The sequence below is a fragment of the Panthera onca genome, chromosome F2, assembly GCF_046562875.1.
Source record: "Panthera onca isolate mPanOnc1 chromosome F2, mPanOnc1 haplotype 2, whole genome shotgun sequence".
Classification (NCBI taxonomy): Eukaryota; Metazoa; Chordata; class Mammalia; order Carnivora; family Felidae; genus Panthera; species Panthera onca.
This window is the reverse complement of record NC_138356.1, coordinates 23,193,625-23,214,505: the sequence shown is the minus strand read 5'-3', so window position 1 is coordinate 23,214,505 and position 20,881 is coordinate 23,193,625. Positions and strand designations below refer to the sequence as shown.

Sequence of the window (20,881 nt, the reverse complement as noted above, 5' to 3'; positions counted from 1 at the left end):
GAGGTGGTCCGGTGTCAATCTGTAGTCCGGTACGCAGTAGGCACTCCATGCAAAGTCACCAAGTGAGTGAATGAAGAAGACAGTGCAGCCCCACACATTCTGAGAACAAAGGCTATTTATTTTGTCAGTACAAAAATATCATGTGGTCCAATAAGTATGAATGGATTGTCTAATCACCTCATCAATTTCCAAATACAGCTATAGATGCTGTTGTGCTAGATTCCCTTCATGCCTTGCACAAAATTACAGGCTCATGTACTTACATGTGCTCATCCACCTTGCTCCACACGCCGCCCTGGTTCTTCATGAGACCCGTGTCTGAGGATGGAGTGCTGCTCTGTCAGACCAGTTTCCATGAGCAAGCGACATGCAACTCCATGGTGATCTTCTGCTTCATTCACTGTACTTTCTGAAAGATTAAAAAAAAATTTTTTTTAATGTTTGTTTATTTTTGAGAGACAGAGAGAGACAGAGAACGAGCAGGGGAGGAACAGAGAGAGAGGGAGACACAGAATCTGAAGCAGGCTCCAGGCTCTGAGCTGTCAGCACAGAGCCTGACGTGGGCCTCGAACCCACAAACCGTGAGATCATGACATGAGCTGAAGTCAGTTGCTTAACCAACTGAGCCACTCAGGCGCCCCTCAGACAGATTTCTTCTTAAAAGCCACCCTGCTTTGTTCTGGCTGACAGGACCCAAACTTTCCTCTGTGCAAGTCATATTGCTTGCCGAAGTCCAAGAGTTGATCACCAAATCATCAGTGAATTGCCAAATAATCATGTGGGATCCTATGTTTTGCCTCTCAGCATCTTACTTTAGGAAAGAGATTAAAACTCGTCTTTGGAAATGACAGGTCACAGAGAGACATTTTTCAGTTAATGCTGGTTCAGCTGTGAATAACAGATTCCCACCCACCCCACCCCACCCCCCCAAAAAGTGAAACAAGATAGTAGTTTAATTCCTTCTTGCCCATAAGAAGTTTGGAGCCAGGTAGTCCAGGCTTTGTTTGTTGACTCCATTGTCACCAGCTGCACAGAACCCTTCTTGTGTTACCCTCGCCTTCCCTAGGGCGTGGCCTGCTCCCTCACACCAGAGATGGTGGCTGCACTATCAGACATCTCAGCCACGTTCCAGATAGCTGGGGGAAGAAGGGAAGAGAGAAGATGCAACTCCTCCCTATTACAGAACTTATAGGACTTTCTGGAAACCTCACACGACACTCCTGCTTACCTCTCATTGGCCAGAACTGTGATGGCCACACCAAACTGTAAGGGAACATGAGACCAGTTGTCCTGTAGCTGGGGATCAGTGTGCCCCACTAAAAACCTGGGCTCAGTTCGTTTGAAAGAGGAGAAGAAGATGCATGTTTCAAGGGCAGAAAAAATGCAGTCTGTTTTCTGAATCCTAGGTTCCAATATTTCAGAGATGCTAAATCAGAAGTTCATAGGCCTGAATAGAGCACTGATGTGTCTAGTACCCTACCATCTACGTCTATATATCTATATATCTACAGACATATATGGTATATATGTGTGTGTATATATATATGCTATATATTTATATACTTATAAATATATATTTATACATAAAAATAGGATCCTCATATTTGAATTGACATCTTTTGTTTTGCAAATTCCACAATGTATAAGTGTCATAGTTATATTTTTCACATTCGATTATTTTAACTTTATTTACTGTGAGATACACATGTAGGGAAAATGCTTGCAGCATAAATGTAACTTGCTTTTAACTAGAGCTTTCAAGTGCTTCTACATCATCATTTCACTTGATCTTCTCAACAGCTCTGTGAGGAAGGAAGGAGAGCCTTCAGTATCATCACTCACATTCCATAAGTGAGGAGATATGGTAGATGTCTTTCCCCGGGTTCAAAGCCGATGGTGGGTCCAGAACTTGAACTCACGTCTTTTGCCCTCAGAGCCCATGGTGTTTCACCCACTGCTGCCTCTCTCAGAGACTACAGAAATCTTGCAAAATTTGGCAGAGACAGAAAGAGGTGAGTGTAACTTTCTGGAAAATTATTGGCACGCAAAAACAACCAGAAAGGAATATTTAAACAAAATAACCTGAGCGCAAGGGTGTAAATGCAGCGTGAATTACAACTTGAAATAAACAGTGTCTAGGGAGAGGAATGTGCAAAACTGGCTCTCAAAGATTTAAGATTTTACTATAAATGAAATAAAGAAGGGGGAAGGACACATCTTTGGCAACTCTTTCTCCTTGTCACTATTTTTGGTTCCCTGTCTAAAGAAAGTTTTGAAGATTTCCTTGTAAGGACAAGAGAAAAAAAAATTATGCCGTGACCTCATGACCTTAGAAGAAGCAACCATGAGTGAATATTCTTCTTCTCCAGCAGTTGGAAAGAATTGGTAGCAAACTGTAAAATCTTCCCACCCACACATGGCATAAACTGATGAATTCAGTTCAACAATCTCAAAAAGTAGTCTCTGGGAATCATTAACTTCTACATTTCAGATATGGAATGTCCCCCGGGGACTTGAATAAAGGGTGCACCCTAGGAAAGAGGCAGCCTTTCTTCCTTAAGTAGGCATTGGATCTGAGCCCTTATGAAAGATGTTTGGTGATATATATTTGGTTCTCATAAACTCTTTCATTTATGGAATTTCTTCTGGATGGTGGAAAGAAGCAATAAAGTGAATGTCTTGCTCCCGTGTATTTGGAGATTAGTTATAATCGTGTGAACAACTTGCTGAGCAATAAGGAATAAAGAGTTATTCTTCCCTCACAAAGGAATGTTGAGCCTGCCCAGCTCATTTATTTATTGAACACACACTGAAATAAGATTTGTGAGTTAGATACTAACTCATTTAATACTTCCAACCACCTTCTAAAGGAGGGATTATTTTACTAGTGAGGAAACTGAGGCACACAAATTTTAATTAACTGGCCCAAGGTCAAAGAGCTTGTAAGAGGACCCAGCACTCATGTCCTGGACCACCAGGCAGCTCTCATCTTCCTATGAATGAACCTTCTCATTCTTCCAGGAAGAATGTCTATGTAACAACAGGGTAACTTGGGAGCCCAGGTTATAATAAGAGACGTTTATTAGATTTGGTGCCTTGTGTCGTACATGACTGAAAAGAAAACTCCATTTCTCTCACTACTGCTACTGCTCTTACCACTACAACTACTCCTACTCCTACGTCTAACATGAATATGTGGGGGTTTTCCCCTATGGCCATAGGGCAAACAGGAGGGATGCACGGAGCTTTCATGACCTCTCTGGATGCCTCCCTCTCCTGGCACTTCCGTGTACTCACCAACTCAGAAGCTCCCTGAACCCCTTCAGTTAGGGTTTCTTATTTATGGAAGCTTCATTAGGTAGGCACGATTGATTAGATCATTGACCATTAGTGGTTAACTCCAACTCTGGCCCCCCCCTTCCCCTCCCTGGAGTTGGAATGGGGCCGGGGGGCCGGGGGGGGGGGGGGCACTGAAAGTTCCACCTCTCTAATTAGAAGGTTGCTTCCCCTGGAAACCAGCCCCTATCGTTAGGGACTTTCTAAAAGTCACTTCATTAATATAAACTCAAGTGGGTTGAAAGGGGCTTGAAATGAATAAGAAAAGACAATCTTTTTATCTTATTGAACCAGCGCTGTTTCAGGAACTGGGGACAGAAACCAAATCTTATAACAAAAGGTGCTCCTTTCACCTTTATTGCTCTGGGACCGTTTTTAGGAGCCAGGAATGAAGCCCAAAATATACATTTCTTATTATATCACAGTATCACATGGCAGAGTACTCCGTGCCCTATGGAAGGAAAGAAGGAAGGGAGGGAGGGAGGGAGGGAAAAGGAGAGGGCAGGAGGGTGGCCTGGACAATTTGCAAAGGGATGGTGCTGTGAAGGATGAAGCTATATCTGATCATCAGTTTCCTCATCTCTTTTATGGGATTATCACAGCTAACTTGCCTTAATTATGGCTTATTTATAAATATACATCAAATCAGCTTAATGTATGTCAAAGCACTTTAAAAACAAATTGATATGTACATGAAGTACTTTTGTTATTATTATGATCAAGCCAATCACTTGTTTTTGTTTCCCATTTTTCTTTACTCCACCCTTCATTTGACTTTGTGATGAAAAAAAAAAAAAAAGAAGACTCAAGAAACTAAAATTCTCATGTTCTCCAGAAGTCATTAGAGCTAGCTACTAATCTTTTTCCCTTTGGCTGAACATTCCGAATATTACACCACTTCCCCAAATGCAAAACATTCATTATTATAATGACACCTTCATAAAGGAAACGTTTTCTGAATGGCATTCATCCAAAATCTTAAAGTACACTAATCTCCAATGCTTGAGGATGTTTTATTGGCGTGCAAACATTCAGGCTTTCTGTTTGTCACGAAAACACAGATGATACAGCTTATGATTATCTGTTATCTACAGCAGTAGATACTCCTACTCCTTTCACAAGTTTCCTTACACAAAGCTTCAGTTTTTAGGCCCCTTTCATATTAGTCAGTTCTCAACCACAGAGCAAGGGCTCATCCCCTTGGAGGTGTCTACTGTCTCCTTGTTTCCTCTTCTTGGGAGAGTTTCAGGTGCAGGCATTAGGGCCACATCAGAGGAGGGCTAGGACTGGAGGAAGGACTGTCTGGATCTATGAAAGAATACAGGTTTTCTATGGAGTCTATGTTCAAAGTCAAAATATCACTTTGGGGTTTACCTCTTTTTGTTTGTTTCACGCACATTTCTGTTCCTTTCCCTCAGCGTGGACAATTGAGATTTAATATTTTAAATTCCTCCTCATCCATTCATTCCTCAGTCTATTCTAACCAGAATTCCACCCCCACCACTTCACTAAAGCCTTTCTCAGCTGCCTAAGCCAACGGACAAGTTTCAGGTCCTAAGGGTACAGAGACAAATAACCAGCCGCTGACCTTGAAGACATCTTGTCCACCTCTTGGAAGAGACACAGGTAAACAAACAGTATGTGACACAGTAAAGGCTTTGGCGGGTGTTTTGGGGAGTTCACAGGGCATCTACTGACTCCATCTGCCATGTCTGAGATTGGTGGGCAAGTTCTCTTTACACTTCTTCTTTTGGTTTCTAGAATAATACATCTCGGTTTTCCTTTCTCTGGTCATTCCCTCTCAATCTCTTTTCATGGCTCCATTTCCTCTATTCATCCCTAAATGATTGTTATTCCTCAAGGGTCTGGACCAAGGCTTTTGTTCTTATTCCTTAGGCTTTCCTAGGGCAATCTTATCCATATTTCTGACTTCACGTGTCACAGTAAGTTAGTGGCATCCACATTCCCATTTCCAATTGTACCTCCCTCCTTGGCTCCAAATTTATTTGCCTGTCACTCACCTGGGTATCCTACAGACATCTCAAACCCAAAACGTCCACATCTAAGCACATCATCAAGAACCTTCTTTCTTCTCTTCCTGCTTCCTATTTCAGTGGGTGGTACCACCCACCACCCAGCCCATCAGATTAGAAACCCGGATGTCATCCTTCGCTCGTGCATCTCCCTCACACACTCAGTCGCCAAATCCCACCAATTCTGCCTCCTCACTGCCACCATCGTGGCTCACCTTTGGTTGACCTTCCGTATTGTGGCTAGAGGCATCTTCCAAAACACAAATTTGTTTGTATTACTCCACTGTTTAAATAATTTCGAGGGTTTCTCACTGCTAGCATTGCAGAAAAGGCTCTTAATCACTTGTTCCTGCCCACCGCCCTGAGAAGCCTCAGCAACCTTAGCCACGCTTGCTCCATTCAGTTACAGATTACTCTCCCACCTTTTCCTCCTCACGCATGAATACTCAGCTCAGGCAGTATGCATTTGGGAGTGTCTTCTTGTGCTAGGGTACTGGTGACTGCTTATTTCCAAGGCTGGCCGGCAGATGCCCTTCCTCTCTCAGCAGATGTGCCTGTCTTCCAGTTGGCTCAAAATCTGGCAACTGCCAAAGGCCATGGTCAGGGCTAGGGTTTCGGAGTCAGACAGACTAGGGGTTCAGATCCTGGATGTGCCATTTATTAGCTATAACCTTTCCTCCTGGTAAAATGGGAATAGCAGTGCTCATTAGGTGACTGAGGAGATTCATTGAGAGAATAAATGCAAAGTATGTAGCATAGATCAAGTGTCCAGTAAATGGCAGCTAATAGTATTACTATTCCTACTCCTAAATCTAAGAAATATATCCGACATCTTAAAAATCTCCTAATTTCAGGAGAGGATGATGAAGCGAGGCCCTTTCCTTCTACTGAGGAGCTGAGATGTTAGAAATACAGCTGGGCTTTGTTTATTTTTCCTAAGACCACTTCCAACTGAATAGCCTATCATTCACACAACTGTGGCTGTTCATGTGATGGCCATAAACACACACAGCAAGAAACCCGCCCCCAGCCTGCACCTGCTGGTGTCTCAGGTGGTCACCGCAGCACAGATGAGCCATGCCGTGCATCTACTAAACCTTCTGCAGAATCAGAGTCCTGCCTCACAAAGGTTTCTGAGATCAGCACTTAGGTGTCTCCTTTTACCTGTGCCCGGAAAAACTGGGCTGTCACCTGGCCATGCGTCTTGGAGAAGGGATTTCATTTTGGACCCAATGATGCAATTAGTGAATGTGGACCTGCTTTTGGGATCTCCTACCCGCCCTCCGCCCTGTAACATGTCTCTTGAATACCCTGTTATTAGTAGCCGAGTCATAAAATGGAAAACAACCTTAATCTCTTCCTTTAACAGGAAAGGGGAAAATATTACTGAAATGGAAAAAGGATCAAGGAATAGCGTCAAATTGTTCCCAATGTTTGGGAATTCGGATTGTGGTAAAGGAGAGGATATTTGTATTAGTTTTTACATTTAAAAAGTTAAAACATAAATGAAGACTGTGAGATTTTGAAAGAAATTTCTATCTAGTGTTAAATGAATTAAACTAGGGTGCCATTTGACTGAGGTGACTCTGGATGCTGAGGCGACTGGTTCATGTAAGCAAACCAGAATCTAAGCCTGTAAATGCCTCAAGGTTAGAAAATCAAAATGCTAAGGACAACCAGTCACAAACAGTCCATCAGGCTTTAAACTGTGGCCAGGCAGATAATTGCCTTTCCTTGCTTCTGAAGGTTCTCTATAGGTCTTTCCCATGGCTCCTGCCCACCCAGCGCTCCTAACCACTTCTGGACCTTGATTTGAGTCAACAAATGATCAAATAAACTTAAAAATTTCAATATGCCTCTGTTTTATCTTTTAATACCAGAGACAATATAGGACCGGACCTCCAGCAGTGTTTAGAAAACCGGAGCCATGATAATAGTGTGTGGTTGAATAAGGGATAATATATTTTCAAAGATACTAGACTTATTGTGTTTGGGTTTGAAATGGCCTCAGAACTTTCTCATTTTTATTATGTATTACAACATTGGCATAGAGAAAAACTAGACCCAGGGGCCCCTGAATGATTTTCTTTAAAGATTTTCACACATTTTATATAATGATGGATCAGATTAACAGTTAATTTACTAACAGACCAAACCAACAAAGAAAATAAAAACAAAAGTAGTTACCAGAGGGGATGGCAGCTAGGGGATGAAGGGGCTCAATTCTCTGGTGATGGATGGTAACTAGATTTATGGTTGTGTATACACTTTACAGTGTATACAAACATCGAATTATGTTGTACACCTGAAACTTATATAATGTTATATATCAATTTTACCTCAACAACAACAAAAGGCAGAGAAAGAGAGAGAGAGAGACCAGTTACATTTTAAGTGAACAATTTCCGGTCCCTAAAACAAATGTATGTATAGATTAAATAAACAATTCACTGTTCTACATGCTTTGTGATTAAAGTTTACATTCTAGAAAATTTATATTTAACTTTTAAGACCATCCCGGAAAGAAAAGCCCCTGAAGAACTTGCGAATATCTCAGGAAGCTTCATATTTTTAAGGAAACATAACAATAGTCATGGTCCATATATTTCAAATATAAATAAGCCATTTTTCTCTCCTGATTTCTTTGTTCTTTGTACTATGGAGATTACTAGAATGGAAATGTTCTTCAACTCATCTCTGTATTAATGACTAGTATTTGGTATAACAGAATTTTGACCCCGAGGTACCAAATTGACTCTCACCTATAATTTCTTTCAATTTTAACCAAGACAGAATCAAAGTGGTTATGTCTCTATTTCTTATCACCTTATTTAACCACATTATTTTATTTGAAAGTTACATTTTTCCATAATAAAAATGATTCTTCCTCCCTCTATTTCTTACTTCCTTTTTCCATCCATTCATTAATCTCCCTTCCCTCCCTTCCTCCTTTCCTTTACCAAGTATTATTTGAGCACCTACTTTGTCATATAACAGATTAGGTATTAGAGATGAAAAGATAATTCAAACATAGTCTGTCACAGAAGAGGCAAGTACAGTGGGAGGAAACAGATATGTAAACAGAAAATCATAAAACAGGGTTAGTGCATGACTGAGACATATACAGGGAGCACTGATGAAGGGCACATCTCCAGAAAACATGGAGGTTACAAATCAACCAGGGACTGCCTCCTGGCAAAGGGAAGTCCTACCTGAGAAGGTGAAGGTGGCTGTGCTCAAGGCTTTCCAGTCAGTGAGTCTAGGTTAAATAAAGGAAGGGAAATCTGAAATAGTAGACCAAGGTCAGGGCACAAAAGCAGCTCAGTTGCGTCTGGAGTATAGTGTGAAGCAGGGAAGAGCAAAAGATGTCAGGGACTTTGCCTGGTGCCAGATCATGGGGAAATCTCCGTGCCATATTGAGGATTCTCAATAAGCCTTTGTTGAATAAAGAAAACAATCTTTATGCCCCAAGAGCAGTTTTATTTACATATTGTATATTAATTCATTTTAATGTATGTTTACTGAGTGTCTAGTCCTAATTTGGGCTAAACTCTCAAGAAATTAAAAAAATTCTCATGGCTACATCAAATTCACTCATGCATTTCTATAGCTTTTCATAAATAGGTCAAAAGTAAGGTGGACCTACAAATGAGGCCCCCACAGATTTTTGAATTTTGTGTATTTGGCTTATGTCCTCTGTCAGAGGATGCTATGTTCTGGAGTAGACTAATGACTATTTAGAGAACAATGTAGGGCTAACCTTTATGTGATGGCTTCCCCTCAATCCTTGTATGATTGGATTCAATATTAATACATTTCCTTTATATATATCTACGGTTTATAAAGCATGTTTGCATTTGTTAAATTATCTAGACTTCTATGAGATAACTATGATTATCCCCATTTTACAGATCCAACATTCATTCAACAAATCTTTACCGAAATAAGGCACATACTGTTCTAGCTACTAGATTAAAAATCAAGCACAGATCAAGTTCTCTACTCTCACAGGACTTACATTCTTGCAGGGGCAGACAGCCCGAAAACAGAGACCTAAACCGAAGATAATGGTAATGGCTCATGAAGACAGAGATGGTGGTATGGTCCAGAGGGACTAGTGTTGGGGAAAGGAGAGGCTTCTCTGGGCAGTGACACTTGAGCTGCACCTAGATGAGGATCAGAAGTCAGTCCTGGGAAGGTCCTAGGGAATAGTGTTCCAGACAGAGGGAGCAGCAAGTTGAAAGACTCTAGGGTGAAAATAAACTTTGTATGTTTAAGGGATGCTAAAAAGGCCAGTGTGGCTGGAACCTCATGGAAATAAATGAGATGAGATTGGAAATGTAGACAGGGACCAGATCAAGTAGGGCCTCTTGCGCCACAACAAGGCAGAGTTGGATGTTATTACAGAGGGGAAGCACTGAGGGCTTTGAACAAGCAAGCAATGGCTGGGTGACATTTATGTATGCAATTCTCACACTCCTGCATGGTCCAGCTTCTTTGAGCAAAGGCATTTATACCCAATGTTTGTATAAAGAGACATTCCAGGATAGTAAAGCTTAGAGATGTTTCTCTCTCTCTCTCTGGAGACATCACAGTAATAATGATAAAGCCCATTTCTTTCCCTCCCCAGGGATTTGCTTAAATTCCAAGAGGATGGGAAGCTTACCAGAGGCCCTATATGAGATCAGGTTTTCCTAATTTCAGAGTTTATCTGCTCGGGTACACCCCACTGCATGTGCAGGTGACATCTGGTTCTCATCACATTGGGGACCAAAGCAAGATATTGCTCTAGCTGTTGCTTTTGCTATAATAGATGCTCTTTGTCTCTGACCCAGAGTTATCATGTCTCCTGCAAACCTGTGGCAGACTAACTTGTTAGCTTTCAAGTAGGTTAAAATCTCAGACCCCCTAGTTTCTGACTTATCAGTGACCCAATTCAATTTGCTTCTGAAAAAGATTTCATAATAAGGAAGCTGTGGGTTAGAGTGAGTTGTGACCTCTTGCCCAAGGTGAGGGGGACAAGGCTGTCACTGGGATTTCCAACTCCAGAAGGCTTTTAAGGCCTTTTTTAGTGCTTCTCAGAAGAAACCATCCTGGCCACTCTGAGTGTCCCTTCTGAACTCCCCAAGTGTATTACAATATATTCCTGCTCCTAGATTACTCACACTAGTCTTCTGAAGGAGGTATATATACTCAAAAAGTGATACAAGAAACAGTAATTTTACTTTTTTTTTTTTTTTTTTTTGAGACAGAGAGTGACAGTGTGAGCTGGGGAGAGGGGCAGAGAGAGAGAGAGAGAGAGAGAGAGAGAGAGAGAGAGAGAGAATTAAGCAGCCTTCATGCCCAGCTCAGAGCAGGATGCTGAGCTCAATCCTACAAGCCTGGGATCATGACCTAAGCCAAAATCAAGAGTCAGACACATTCAACTGACTGAGCCACCCAGGTGCCCCAGTAAACAGTCATTTTGAAACAAGTTATGAAAAACAAGCTAACTAGACTTGTTATAGGATTCCTTTGAAAAAGAAGTTTGAGGCTTGATGAATTCCCATTTGAATTGAGTTTATATATTTAAAAAACCTCCATATAAAAGAGGCCTTCACATAGTGTGAAAGCAGCTTCCGAGGATGCAGTGCGATATCCCCCACCCTTCTCTATGGGATTGTTCCAGTCTGTCAGAGACTGGATGCTTCCAGCCCACGCATTGCGAGCCCTCCGCAGCCGCCTCCCAAGGGGCACAGGGCCCGGTTGGTGTGGGAGGCTGTGTTCGTTTCATGTCACCTGGAGAAAGCAGTCACAAAGGGAAGACTCTGGAGGCTGTTTTCTGCTTATTTGTTTTGACTATGTGTGTTGAAAACAAAGCAAGTGACACCCTTGGTTGAACTTTTTATTTCCAGTTCCTACTGAACGTCCGCTCTCCAGTAAAGAATATTGATTAGATCCAAAATCAAATCAAAACAAAACAAACATCCATAGTAAGGTGCAGAATCTTGTACTTTCCTTTGCAAAGTCCTTTCCCCACTGACGTCTCCTGTCATCCCAGGGCTCACAGTGAGTACTTCCACTTTGGAATCGTATTTTCGAAGGCATTTGTCACTTCAGAATGTGCTCGGCATTAAGCTGCCATTGGCTGCAGTATTGTGCCCTATTTCAGCAATGGGGGAGCTCTTAAGAATTGATCGTTTGGATTGATCACAATAGTCTCTGGGTGGACATTAGGACTATGGTTTTCAGCCTTTTGTATTGAACACCTTACCGATCGCTGGGTGAAAAACCCTGGTTCCTTTCTTTGTAGAAGCAAAAGTAGTACTTTTTCCAAAAGAACATTTCCACATTGACATACATTCTGTCGGTGGCTTAGAACTTGTATGAAAGTATTGCTTCCTACCCAATGACTTCATAGAACCAGTTTACAGCACCATCAGCTCCCAGAGTGCTCCCCCTCACCCCACAGCCTCTATCATCTTGTCATTTTCACTACAAATTGTGATGTTTAATCACAAAGCTTCATGTGGTTTTACACTGATGTTTCAGAAAGCTTTTTTTTATCTCCAAGGAGAATGTGTTAAGTGTGGATCTTTTCTTCTACGCCTTCATCTCCTGTGATTTTCACACTGTTCTGAGTAGATGATTAACATTCAAAAAATACTTGATTGGATTGTGTAGTCCTTTTCTTCTGGTTTAATTCATGTATATAGAGACCAACAGTATACTGTTTTATTTACAACAACCCTTCATCATATGCTTGAGGATGAAGGTTGCTCTACTTTTCTTTTCTTTTCTTTCTTTCTTTTTTTTTTTTTTTTTTGGATCAAATAGCCCCAATTCTTTGCATAATTCCTGATGGTTCTCATCTTGCATCTGTTATGACTGGTGCTGCATTCTTGGAGATATGTTCCCTGAAACTCCTGTGAAAAAGTCTTCTGTAGTTAATTTGAGAAATGACATTCATTTGTTTACTATGGCTACCCAAGTCCTTTAACACCTCAAGTGTATTATGATTCTTCTAAAGGTGGGTGTAGTGTGCCATTCATTTGAGTCTTTATTTTATTTTTATTTACATTAAGAGGCTCCTGGGTGGCTCAGTTGGTTGAGAATCCAACTTCAGCCCGGGTTATGATCTCGCAGTTTGTGTGTTGTTCAAGCCCCATATCAGGCTCTGTGCTGACAGCTTAGAGCCTGGAGCCTCCTTCGGATTCTGTGTCTCCCTTTCTCTCTGCCCCATCCCCGCTCACACTCTGTCTCTGTCTCTCTCAAAAATAAATAAACATTAAAAAAAAAAAAAAAAAGAATTTTTAGGCAATGTCAATCAATGCTTTACATGAAAATGCCCTCCAGCTTCTCAAATCCCACCTCCCGATTTTGTGATGTGTATTATTTTTGTTTTGTTAAACAGAATTCATAACATTTATGTTCCATTTTGCAATCCCAAATACCCCAAGTATTAGTCTTAATTTATACTTACATGGAACAGCCTTCAGCAATGGTGCTTTTGTTACAGATTCTCCATCTCTGTGTTATTTTGATTTTTCGTGAGATACCTGAATTCCGCCAAACGAATTTTTTTTAGAGAAAAAAAATCATAAAAATCATATTAACTGAGTTATTTCATGCTGAGATTGTCTCTTACATTTATTCTCTCTTAAACATATTTTTACTGAGATATAATTGACATGTAACATTATATTAGTTTCAGGTGTACAACATGATGATTTGATATATGTACATGCCACAAAATGATGACCATAGTAAGTCTAGTTAATATCCCTCGCCACACATAGGTACAACATTTTTTCTTGTGATGAGAACTTTTTTGAAAACTTTATTTATTTATTTTGAGGGAGAGGGAAAGAGAGCACAAGTGGGGGATGTGTAAGGAGAAGAAGAAACGGAATCCCAAGCAGGCTCCGCGCCATGGGTACAGGGCCCAGTGTGGGGCTTGAACTCACAAACTGTGAGATCATGACCTGAGCCGAGATCAAGAGTCTGACGTTTAACCGACTGCACCGCCCAGGTGCCCCATGATAACAACTTTGAAGGTTTAAGTAAATTAGAATATTTATTTTAAAATATATATTATTAAAATATTTACTTAAAATGTATTTATTTTCTCTTTAAAAATATTCTTATATATGTAATCCAAAAACTATGTGGCCACAGCAAAAATTCAAAAGTTACAAAGTAACATTAAATAAAATTTGTTATTCTATGTCTATTGGTTAACATCTTTTTTTTTTTTTTTTCAGTTAACTTTACATCCTGGAGATTATTTACTGATAGATCAATGTTCTGATAGGACATAGAGAGCTGCTTTATTCTTGGAAGCCTACATAGTTTACCATTGTATGGAAGGGACATAAATTTATTTCTTGCATTTGTTTCTGAATATAATCGCCTAGATATAATACTCTTGAATTACATTTTGCCTCAGAATTTCATACACTGTTCCATTATCTTTCACCATTAGATATTGTTTTAGAGAAACTTGAGATACTAATTTTTGCCCTTGTAGATAGTTTTATTTTTCTTCATGGATGCCTAGAGGGTTTTTTGTTTTTGTTTTTGTTTTTGTTTTAACTCTTGAGTTTTAATAATTTAACCAGAGTGTTTTTCATTTTGGTTGCTTGGTATGAGTTTTTCCTGGCATATAGTGTGAACTTTTCATTTACAGACTCACTTTATCCTCCAATTCAGGAAAACTTTCCTGTATACTATCTCAGAATACTTTTTCTGATCCATTTATCAGGCTGGTTAGTTCAGGAATGCCATTTATTCTTATGGTGGAGCATCTATGTCTTTTATAGTTATCATATTCTGATTGCTTCCATCTCTTTGTATTTTTCTTTGAGTTCTTTGAATGTTTACATCTTAATATCTTCTCGGCCAGCAATGAAAGTTATAGTCATATCTACCTATGATGAATATTTCTTAAACTGCTATTGTATCCTAAGCATTGTGCTAAATGTCCCACTGTCGTGCCAGCTGTATGCTTGTAAACACGTTTTTAACCTCTCCACGTCAAAGTCTAAGTCCAAAGAACGCTGACTAGTCTGACACCTTGTCTCAGTCCATTGAGACCCTTGTTGAAACTCTACCCACAGGACTGTAAGATAAGAAATTTGTATTATTTTAAGCCACTAAACTTTTGGTGCTTTGTTATGGCAGTAATAGAAAATGAATACAAATTTTGGTACCCTCAGTGGGGGTGCTGCTGTAGCAACTACGTAAAAATGTGGAAGTGTCTTTGGAATTGGGCAATGGGTAGAGGCTGGAGAATTTTGAAGAACATGACAGAAAAGTCCAAATGGCCTTGCACAGACTGTCGGTAGAAATTTAGATGCTGCTAATGGCTCTGCTAGTGACGATTTAGGGGCATGGTAAAGAAAGCATAGATAAGGAATAAAGAATGTGTGATGGGAAACTAGAGGAAAGGGAATCCATGCTATATGGGGGAAGAAAGCTTAGTGGAATTGTGTCTTGCACTTACATGGAAAGCAAAACTAGCGAGTGATGATACTGGGCAGTGGGTGAGATTTCCAAGGAAGGTGTTGAAGGTGTGGCTTGGTTTCTCGGCTTTGAGTAAAATGTAAAAGAGACAAGATAAATTGAAAGAAGAAGAGTTAAACCAAAAGAAACCAGGATCTGACTATTTGGAAAATTCTCAGCTTACCCAGATTGCTAAAGATGCTTAGACAGAGACTCAGTGTCTGGAAAGCATGCCATCAAGGAAAAGCTGAGAGGATGGCTGGGCAATATTTTAATAATGCCCTATAAGGTCTAAACATTCAGAAAATTGGGTCACAAAAAAGTCTTATCGTAGATGAAAAGTGGGCCTCGTAGATCCCATCAGCCAACTCAACAGAAGCCAAAAATGAACATGAGGTTATCTGAAAAATATTTTGGGGAGGATCCCCTTGTCTAGTGGAGTGAATCACCATGACTCACATGGAAGACCCACAAAGTTCCTGGGAATCTTACACTGGCAGAAACACCTCCAGCTTGGACTGAAAGGGTCAGAGAGAGTATGAAATGAGAGAAGCCTATAGGCCCTCCAAAATTCAGGAAATAGGCGGAATCAGCTACTCAGGCTGCAAACACATACAGGCTTACCCAAAGAGCAGAGGAATGAGCCACAGAGGATTATTCCCAGGTCCTGAAACCAAGTGGAGTTTGCCCAACTGGCTTTTGAAATTGCTTGAGATCAGTGATTCCCTTTTCTCCTTTTTTTTTTGAGTAAAACTGTCTATAACTATTATCCTATGCCTCCCCTACCGTTGTATGTTTAGTTTCACAGGTCTGCAAGTACAGAGGAATTGTGCCCCAGGATGGATAACACCCAGAGGCTCACCCGTATCTTAATTGGATGATTTAGATAACGAGACTGGGAACTTTTGAGCTGATGAGATTTAAGTGAGATTTTGGACTTTGAGTTAATGTTGTCGTGCACTGAGGCTCTGGGGACCTGGGTGGGGTGAGTGCATTCTGCATGTGGGGCAGACATGGAACCCTGGGGGCTGGAGGACGGACTGCAGTGGGGAGAATCACCCGCCCCTACATACATTGTCCACACCTTGGACATCCCTGGAACCCGTGAATATGTCATGCGGTGTGGCAACAGGCCTGGATGCAACCTAGGTGGTTAAATAGCTGACTTCGAGATGAGATGAGAAATTATTTGGGTAGGCTTAATATAACCACGAGTCTTTCAAAGTGGAAGACGGGTTAGAGAACATGAGAATGAAAAGGACAGGACTCACATTCCTGGCTTTAGAAATGGAGGGAAGGACCCCAAGCCAAGGGATGCAGGTAGCCTGTAGACACAGGGACAGGCAAGGGAACAATCCTCCCTCAGGACCTCCGGAGAAGAATGAGCCCTCACAACCCTTTAATTTCAGCCTGAAACGGGAGCCAGACTTCTGACCTGTAGAACTTCAAGATAAGACATTAGTGTTGCTTTGAGCCTCTGAGTTTGTGGTAATTTGTTACGAGCAGTGGGAAAAGGATACATTCAGTAGCATCAGGACCCCTGGAAGGCTTACTAAAACACAGATTCTTGGGGCACCTGGGTAGCTCAGTCAGTTAAGCAACCACCTTTTGATTTCAGGTCAGGTCATGATCTCACGGTTGTGTGAGTTTGAGCTCCGCATCGGGCTCTGTGTGCTGACCATACACAGAACCTGCTTGGGATTCTCTCTCTCTCTCTCTCTCTCTCTCTCCCTCTCTTTCTCTCTTTGCCCCGCCCCTGTTTACGCTCCCTGTCTCTCTCAAAATAAATAAGCTTAAAAATATAAAATACAGATTCTTGGGCCTCGTCCCCTAGTTTCTGACTCAGTAGGTCTTGAGTGGGGCCTGAGAATCTGCATTTCCATCCAGTTCCCAGGAGATGCTGGTGCAGCTGGATGGAAACCATACTTAGAACCCCTGCTTTCTTTCATCGGAGCCCTCAACTGCACCCGGCCATTCAGCTTCTAAAGTGGCCCATTTGATTTATTTGACCATCCTTTGTATCCTTTGGGTTGAGAAACCCAGAAGTGAAACGAAGGCTTGAAAAAGCGTTGGTGTCATGAAGCAATTATCACTCTGAGCATGCGCACAGCAGTTTGTAAAAAGTCACTTGTATGCCCTGCGGCATGTGTTTGGGGACAGGCCCAGATCGGAGAGATCAGTAGTGGCGCATTCAAGAGTGTAATTAGAGATAACAACATCTGTCTGTGTTATGCTTTTCATGGTACAGAGCTGGATCCAGGGGCCCCATCACTCAGCATGGCAGTAATCCTTGGCATGGAGCTAAATGGAACAGTGACTTCAGAATGACAACATTGATCTTGATTTTAAACCGAGCTCAGGAATTACTATATTCTCATGTTTCACTGCATGTCTGGTATTGCACAAATTCTTCAGGGTTTCTTGCCATAAGTGGGCCTTTTTAAACTCAAAAATAGTGCTATATGCTGAATGGAGCCTCTGACCCACTGCCAGGCACAGCAACGGGTGATTGAACAGATTTCTTATTGTCCTTGGGCATCCCCAGCCTCCCCGTGAGAGCAGTAGCTCAGGAAGAATAGACAATTGTGCTCTGTATTAATTTTCAAAGCACATTTACATCTTTCATCTTATCCTGTCACAAATAATATGACAAAGCCAAGAAGAGAATCCAGGTTTCCTGAACCCTAGCCCCCTGTTCTGTCCTCCTCATGCTGCTGCAAGACTTTTATCTCAGTCTCTACATCAATGCCCAGAATGCTCGCCCATCTGCAGCGGACACATAGCCAGAGAGAGAGAGAGAGAGAGAGAGAGACCAACAGAGAGAGGAAGCAAGAAGGGACAAAAGGAGTAAAGGAGGGAAGGGAATAAAAAAAAAAAAAAATGGGAAGGTTAAGGAAAAGAAGAAAAAAGAGACAAAGAAGAAAGGGAAGAGACCCTGAAAGCCCTAAAGCACAGTTGGGAGCCATAACCTTCCATGCCAGTGCACAAGAATAATAGTCTTGTTCCCTTGGGACAGAAACATCATCCCAAGCCCGAGAGAGGTATAGGGTGTCCCAGAGTGGTTGGCATTATAGATAGCAGTTGTCATCTCCTTCCCATCCCCTTGTGAGAGTAGCTTGGCTCAGAGTCACTCCCCTCCACCCTCTTGTCCCCTGGCTGACAGGATCTGAGACGGGCATGTCTGCAGGTGAGGTGGCGCTGCCCACCGGCCATGTTCAAGGGTATAGTGGGGCCAGGGTGGGCTAGAAAATGACATGGACATGCAGGCCATCTCTTGGCTCTCAGGAGTCCCACAGAGTCCCCAGAGTTATTCTCAGTCACACCGGATGGAGCCGCAAGAGAACAGAAACTGGGAAAACAACCCTGCCCATTCTGACTTGACTACTACAGGATTTAGATCCTCAGACCTTTCCACGGGAAATGTGGGTCAATGTAACACTACTTGAGTGGTGAAATGATATTTTTCAGAACATAAATGGAGACAGAAGACCAACTATGTATGTGTGCTGTAACAGGCGTCTCTATGGCCAGGTTGGGGGTGGGGCAGGAGGGAATGGCTAAGTAGAATGCCTGTCGGGTATCCCGGGATGCACTGTGTTTTGACTTTTAGCATCATCTCACTTTGTTCAAGGATCTCTTCTTCCTCATCTGTACTCTTCCTATTCTCTCTACCCACAACGTTCCCTCTGGAGGTCATCCAGCCCCCCGCCCAATAGCTGGTGCATTGCAGGTACTTAAGAAGCAGGGGGATGCTCTGCTCCTGGGAGAGGCCAGAGCACAGAGTGCTTGACACTTTATTTGGTGGAACCTGAGAGTCACGGATAAGATGCATGGCTAGACTCCATGACTTTACGATGCTTCAAAACCATAAAATCCTAGAATTCTTATGTACTTAGAAAACCTCAAAAATGTGAATTTCTGCATCTGAAAGGACATTTCGTAAAGATTTATGGTAAATTTGTTTATCAGAGGTTTATAAATGGTACTATTAGTTGTCTTTAATATAGTTCCAAGATTTTTATTTTATTTACTGACATCCTATTTCAATAACACAATTGGAAACCGTAATCTGTAACGACTCTTCTACTGTTGTATGTTACTGCAAAAAATGATAGGGCATGTTTTTAGAATTCCAAAAGAAAGTTAACTACTACAAATGGAGTGAATACCAGTAAGACATAAATTGCCTCTGCCCAATGTATGTAGTAAAAAGGATCAACACTTGGGTCTTTCAAGACTTTCCATGATATCATCTATCAATTTATAAGCTCTGGGGGAGCATATATAGCTTAATGAATGGCTTCCCATGTTGACAATGTTTGGTTGTAAGCTAAAGGAAAAAAAAAAAAAAAACAACCCAGGAGGTTCTACAGGTGAAGAAAAAAGAAAGATATAAAAGGGAAATATAATGAAAACTTGAAAAATATTTGACTTCTAACAACTATCACTGCTTTGTGGAAAACATATTACCAAATATTCAGTGTCATCAATCTTTTCAAAATTTGCCAGGTTCTGTGCTCTGGAGGAGGAGAACTAGGAGCGGATAACAGTGTAGCACACTGCAGAAACTTAATTCACACTAAAGCAAAAAGTACCCAGGCTTGTCTAGGAATTTCTATATTGATCATACTTCCTGGGGGCTGGAGGCTGGAAACTGAGCGGAAATATTACATGTGTTTTGGAAGGGAAGTTAAAAGAAACAGCATTCACCTAAGAAGTTACACAAACTCAAGCTTTATCCAGTTTTTGCAGAGGTAACCTTCTTTGATACTTAATAGCACTTTGTATCAACTCACCCAAGATTTGTTGATCACTAATGGGGAGGGGTATCTTTACAAAGGAGGGATAAAGTTGTCATCAACTGAACCCACTGACCAATTTTCATCTCACTAGAAGTGAGAGAAGAAGACATTATGCCCCCAACATCATGCATTATGAATACATTGCATCATTATCAAATATCTTATCAAAAAGTTTGAACCCAAATTTAATCAAGACTCTAGATCTAATTTAGCAGTTTATAGGATACACAAAGGACAGAAGAGCTGGTTAAACAACATCATAAAGAAGCCAGGAGAGAAATCCAGAATGTAGAAACTTCTACAATGTACCTGAGCCATCTTTTCAACATGTCAATGGCATGGGGGAAAATGAGCATGTGTGTATTAACAGGGAAGAGGCTGTTGAGGATTGTAAGAGTCTAGGGAAATAGAGCAAACAATGCAACATGTGGACGTAATTTGGAGCCTGATGAAAACAACCAACTGTAAACAAACATTGGGGGAATGATTGGGGAAAATTAGAATATTAGATGCTATTAAGGAATTATCATTACATTTTCTCAAGTGTGGTATTAGCATTAGAAAAGTATGCTGAACTATTTAGGGAAAAAATAGCCTTTAAGAGGCGCCTTGGTGGCTCAGTTGGTTAAGTGTCTGACTTCGGCTCAGGTCATGATCTCATGGTTCGTGTGTTCGAGCCCTGCATTGATTCCATGCTGACAGCTCCGAGCCTGGAGCCTGCTTCAGATTCTGTGTCTCCCTCTCTGTCTGCCCCTCCCCCGCTGGTGCTCTGTCTCTTTCTCTTAAAAATAAATAAACATTAAAAAATTAAAAAAAAAAAACCTTTAAAATATTTCAACAGATTTTTGTACAAACATAGTATCAATTAATTCCCTTCATGATTAAGTCAGTTTGAACTGAGTTTTCTGCTAAGTATACGCGAGGAACGCCTGGGCGGCTCAGTCAGTTAAGCGGCAGACTTTGGCTCTGGTCATGATCTCTTGGTTTTCGAGTTTGAGCCCCGCATTGCACTCTCAGCTGTCAGTGCAGAGCCCAGTTTGGATCTTTTGTCCCCCTCTCTCTCAGCACCTCCCCCACTTCCTCTCCCACTTGCTCTCTCTCTCTGTCATAAATAAACATTAAAAAGTTATTTTAAAAAAATCAGTATGCATGAATGTTTGTGATAGCTACCTAGTAAACAGGGAGAAACAGACAATTCAATAGAGAGAAGGGAGAATTTCTGGAATG

The 20,881-nt window shown here is 41.3% G+C and overlaps 1 long non-coding RNA gene across 1 annotated transcript in view; it reads right to left on the bottom strand.

Moving 5' to 3' along the window:
- Window positions 1-272: 272 nt before the first annotated feature.
- LOC132664181 (uncharacterized) overlaps window positions 273-20,881 on the bottom strand; it is a 35,154-nt gene continuing 14,545 nt past the window's right edge. The window contains exons 2-3 of the long non-coding RNA XR_013553376.1: window positions 12,832-12,907; window positions 273-409 (exon numbers count right to left, since the gene is read on the bottom strand). This is a non-coding gene — a long non-coding RNA (uncharacterized LOC132664181). The remainder of the gene's footprint in view (window positions 410-12,831; window positions 12,908-20,881) is intronic.